Source organism: Echinops telfairi, unplaced genomic scaffold (genome assembly GCF_000313985.2).
Source record: "Echinops telfairi isolate 266 unplaced genomic scaffold, ASM31398v2 ScPeMD7_3533;HRSCAF=4204_1, whole genome shotgun sequence".
Taxonomy (NCBI): Eukaryota; Metazoa; Chordata; class Mammalia; order Afrosoricida; family Tenrecidae; genus Echinops; species Echinops telfairi.
In genome coordinates, this window is record NW_022107432.1 from 4,946,849 (window position 1) to 4,952,787 (window position 5,939).

Here is a 5,939-nt window from a genome sequence, read left to right on the forward strand (position 1 = left end):
TGCCCTACCAGGTCTCCCACACCCACCTCCCCACCAATTTGGATCGCTTGTTGTTCCCTTGATGGCAGGTTTTCTTATGCAATTTGAATTTGTTAAATTTTTTTCTCTCCATTTATACATACAAAAAAATATTTCTTTTCTTTGACCACTATTTTCTAGTCCAAATATTTTGTGCTGTTTTGTGTGGAGTAAGTAGTGATAGTTGCAGTTTGTATCAATCATTAAAGAATATATTTTAAATACAGACAATACCTTGGTAACAAACATGTGATCTGTGAGCAACTCTTACTTGCCCTTCATGTTATATAACTTTTCCCTCACATGGAAATGTTTAAATGAACCCTTATAGTCATATTTACTTGTTGCATGTGCAGCTTTTGTTTTTTATTTATATTTAAACAGTTTTATTGCCATATAATCCACCTATCATACAATTCAACAATTCAGTCATATCAAGGAGAGTTGTACAATCATCACCACGATCAACATTCTTCTCTCTTCTGCTCATTGTTATTAACTCCTCATTACCCAAAACCTCCCCTGCCATACTCCCAAATAACCATGAATCCAATGAAATCTCTGGCCTACCCTGGGTTCCTTGAACAAAAATATAAAGCAAACAATAGCAACAACAACAAACTAACAACAATCACAAAGTAAAACAAAAACTTTGATTGAAAGAAAGTAGAAAATATTAAAAACTAGAACAACGTGAAATGAGCCATCAAATGAGGGAGATCAAAAAAAAGGAGCTGATACCAAGGGCTCAATAGAAAGTAAATATTTAGAAAATAATGATGGCAACATATGTACAAATATGCTTGATACAATTGATGTATGGATTGTTATAAGAGCGATAAGAGTGGCCCCCAAGTGATCTTTTAATTTTTTTAAAAAGCAAAGTTAAGATGCCGTTGATTTTACTACACAATGCTTTTATATGGGTACAAGAAAAAGTTGTCAAATTATAGAAAAATGAAAAAAAAGGGAGCTCAAATAATAAGGTATTCCATTCTAACCTAATGACATCTTCCATAATCCACTTTCCAGTGCACTCTGCATGTTAACAAAGCTAGTCACAGCCTAGTCTATGATCAGAGGGGATGTGCCAGAGATTTAATGTGCCTGTATTTCTCATTCATTTTTATAAAAACCTGAAATAATTTTAAGTGGTTCAAAGGGGAGATCAAATAAGATATTACATTTTAACCTAACTATATATACCATAATCAACTCTACGATGCTCTCTGTCTGATAACAAGATCATTCACATCCATCGACTATAGTCAGAGGGCATTCACCGGAGGCTTCATCTGTGTGCAGATCCTGCAAATGGCTTTTGGGCTTCTTCCACTGTCATCCACAGCCTTCTGCAAACTAGGAGTTCACAATGTAAGCTCTGGCAATGCTCCCTCCTTTGGATTGGGATTATATTACTTAAAATCTTTGGATTACACAGGCTAGTGTGCTAATTCCATGTGGACTTAGTTGACTCTTCACTTAGATGGCTGCTTGTTTGAAGACAATTTGAGACCCCAGATGCTTATTCTTTGTGATAGCTGGGCACCATCTAGTTTCCTCCCCACACTTTACTGTACTCCCATATATTTAGTGATCTCTTCGGAGAGCGAGCATCAAGCAGGAACATGTACTAAGAACTACTTGTTCTTAGATAAGGGCTGGAAGTAAGTGAAACCAAAGATTCATTCATATATCTATGGTTTATCTGTCTCTTACTCACCTTAGAGACATCATTATCATTCTATGTTTGAGAATCTTATGAAGCATTTCCCTGGGGCATAAGATTATTTTATTAATAGTGTCATTAATTTATCCAATGGATAAATTGAATTTAAAACATGGTTGAAAAAAGAAAATTTTACAAGTGTAAGCTGGCTATGCACTATGAATTGTTGACTTGTACAAATTAAACTCTTAAGTGACTGGACACTATTTATGCAAACAATGGGGTTGGCAGCTTTAAATTATTGCAAAGTCTTCAAATATTTCTTGCAATAAAGTATAACTCTGCAGAAAGAAAGCAAATATTTCCACAAATTGACCAATAAGCAATATCAGGATAACTAAATAAAAGATTGATGTTGTCAAATATTTCATTTTACTTGAATCCCAAATGATGCCTAAGGAATGCCTAAGCAGTCAGGAAATCAAATGATGCATTGAATTGAGCATAACTCCAGCCCAAGACCCTTTAAAGCAGTGGCTCTCAACCTGCCTAATGCCGTGACCCTTTCATACAGTTCCTCATGTTGTGGTGACTCTCAACCATCAAATTACTTTCATTGCTACTTCATCACTGTAATTCTGCTACTGTTATGAATCTGGTGACCCCTGTGAAAGGGTCCTTCGACCCCCAAAGGGGTCGCAACCCAAAGGTTGAGAGCCGCTGCTTTAAAGTGTTAACGTGCTAACAAAGATGTCTCTTTGAAAATTAGCATGAACCTGCCCCACACCATAGTCTTTTCAATGGTCTCACATGTATGTGAGAGTTGGACAATGAATAAGGAAGGCCAGAAGACAGTGCTGCGACTGATGGTGTTCATGAGGGTTGTGAAGATACTACCATGGACTATCAAAAGAAAGAACAAATCTGTCTTCCAGAAGTACAGTCAGGACAACTGCAAAGTGGGTGAAGGGAGATGTCGGGCAGTGTAAGATATGACAAATTAATAATAATTTGTAAATTATCAAGGGTTCGAGAGGCAGGGAGGGTGTGGGAGGGAGGGGGGGAAATGAGGAGTTGATACCAAGGGCTGAAGTAGAAAGCAAATGTTTTGAGAATGATGATGGCAACAAATGTACAAATGTGCTTGACACAAGGGATGGATGTGTGGATTGTGGTAAGAGTTGTACAAGCCCCCAATAAGATGATTTTTAAAAGAAGAAGCAGTGCAGTCAGAATGCTCTTTAGAGATGAATGCAGCAAGGCCTCCTCGCATGCATTTTGGACACGTGGTCAGCAGGGACCAGCCCCTGGGGAAGAACATCATGTTTGGTCAAGTGTCACCAAATGAAAAGAAATCCCTCAAGGAAAAAGCTTTCATGCAGTGGATGCTGCAGCGGGACATAGAACAGTGATTGTGAGGAAGGGCAGGTACAAGAGGAGATTGTGAGTCCAAATTATCTCAAGGGCACTTCACAACAGTGAGCAAATATAGCTTAGTGACGACTGTATGCACCTGTTCCAACTTAAGCCACACATTCTTAAAGACACAGTGAGGAACAGATCATTTTTGTTTCCTGGGAACGGCCTGTGATTGGAAAATAAATCTTGGTGCTTATGTTGCAGCCTAAGAATTGAGGAGGTGAAATTCTCCACCAAAGCTTGGAGTTGATTTATTAAATCACCCATAAATTAAGTTGTTCAAGATAACTTAGGATCTCAAAACTACAAATGTTTGGACTTTGGAATGGGATGAAACAGAAAATAACTGAGGGAACTCAAGAAAAGATACAAAAGCAAAATTGAATGAGTGTTTATAAATCCTAGCTAGAAACTCATGGGAAGAAATGAGGATCTGACCGGTACAGTTTCAGGAGAGTGAAACTTTAGTTTTGCAATAAAGTTAACTTCAAATTTAGCACCCTTTCATTTGATCTCACTTATGGTCCATTTAAATTTGTTCTAGTTTTTAATATTTTCTTTCTTTCCAACGAAGTTCCTATCTGTTTTGCCTTGTTATTGTTGTTAATTTAAAAAATAATAATTTTCTGCCTATGAAATCCAGGATAAGTAATTCTATACAGACAGTAACTGGATTCATGGTTCCTTCGGGATATGGCGGGGGAGGTTTGGAGGAAATGGAGTGCTAAAAACAATGAGTACAAGAAATAAAAATATATATATTCTACAATTTATTGTGGTGATGACAGCACAACTCGTCTCAATACAATTGAACTATTATTGAATTATAAGATATGTGAATATATGCCAATTAAACTATCTTAAAAAAAAAAAAAAAAAAGCCCTCACTGCTGCACAGTTGATTCAGGGTCAAGGTGACCCTGTAGGACAGAGTAACATTGCCACTCCCGGTTTCCAAGGCTGTAATCTTCACAGGAAGAGGAAGTTTCATCTTTCAGTGAAAGAGCAGTCAGTAGGTTCGAACTGCTGACTTTGCAGCCACCAGAGCATCTGACAAAAACAGATCTGAAACCCGTTCTTCTGAGGTGGCTCTGGCTGAATTCAAACTGCCAACCTTTCTGTTAGTAGCTGTGCATTTACATCACCCCGGAGCTCCTAAAACGAGACAGATCCTTAGAAAACAACACTACCACATAGCAGAGCAGTTTGGGAAATGAGCTGTAGCCTGGTCTGTGAGGAAAAGAAAAGGAAATGGAAACTCAGGGCAACAGACATGGAAGTGCTCTCAATGTTTGCAAATGTCTCCCCAACAGGCTGCGTTTTAAAGGTAATTCAGTGACCAATTTGCTCTGGAATCTTTCAATCAAATAGCAGTAAAGCATTTCAAAAGTAAATAAATAAAAGTAATTAGTGAAGGAAAGGAAAGAAGGTAGGAGGCGAAGGAGGGAGGGGCGGAGTTAGAATAATCTGAGATTGTAAAAATCTTCCGGGCTATTGCTCACATAGCAAACACAGATAAAAGCAGGTACAAGCACCGTGAAGCCACGGTTCTCACAAGAACTTGCTGTCTTACTGAAGTGCCTAAGAGCCCTATTCCTTAAACGACTATTGGTTCCCTACTTACCAAGAAGCTCTCTTCCCTCCATTCACAGATCATCAGAAGTGTTGCTGTTTGAAGTGATGTTAATAAGAATTAAACACCCCACCTTTGCCTGGAGGTTTTAAGTCAATTTGACCCTTAGATATAACCTTGCTCAGGGCAGAGTTTCAGATAAGAGGTTTCTGGACACACATTCCACATTTATCTCATAAGCAATGATTCTAAAGATTGTGTAGGACCAGGCAACAATTACTGGCAGTTGTGGATCTACAGAGATAGTTATGACTCAGAACCAACTCAGACACCTAACAACAATTACATTATTTCAAATAGGAAAACAAAGAAACAAAAAATGAAATATGTCAATGCACTAGTAGCAAAATGTTGATCAAATATATGAAATCATAGAATATAGTGCAGTAGCTTATGAGTAGTGAGTAGCATGAGAAAAGAGTTCCAGGGAGTTATGCTGAACAAATTTTGTGGTGTAATGATATATATCATACAGCTTAATATAGGATTCCCTCTTTCTCTCTTTTCTCCTTTCCTCTCCTCTCCCCAGGTCTTCTCCCTCCCTTCTCCCTAACCCTCTCTCTCACTCTCAAATTACAACTAAGCATTAAAAGTACAGTCAGATGATGGCAACATATGTACAAACATGCTTGATACAATTGATATATGGAGTGTTATAAGAGCTGTAAAGGCCCCCAATAAAATGGCTCTTAAAAGAAAAAAAGAAGTACAGTAAGTATATACAACATTAAGTCAAAAAGTATTATTTTTCCTAACAAGACAGGTTTAAACCTTTCTCTCTGATCATTGAGTTGCAGCAGACATGTTCTCCCAGTGACACAGGTGTCTTGGTCTTCAAAGTGGGTCTCCTTTCTAAACAGGGGCTTCCAAGGGCATTTATTAGGCTGATTAAATGCAAGGCAGAGAGGTCAAGATCAAAGGGTTATGGTGACTTTATTTTTGGATTCTTGGTGGTAACCTTGATATGTTTTCTCTATAAACACAGGACAATCATGGGAGATTATTAGAAAGTTTTAAGAAAACTACATTAGTGAGAAAAAGCCAAGGAAAGCTGGAATGAGGAGGGTAGCAAGCACTGTCCTATGAGAATTTCATTATTTCCCTGTATTAGTCTAGGTACTTTGGAGAAACAAATCCACAGCAACTCACGTATAAGAGAGAGTTTTATGCAAAGAAAATGTGCATCACGAAAACATCCCA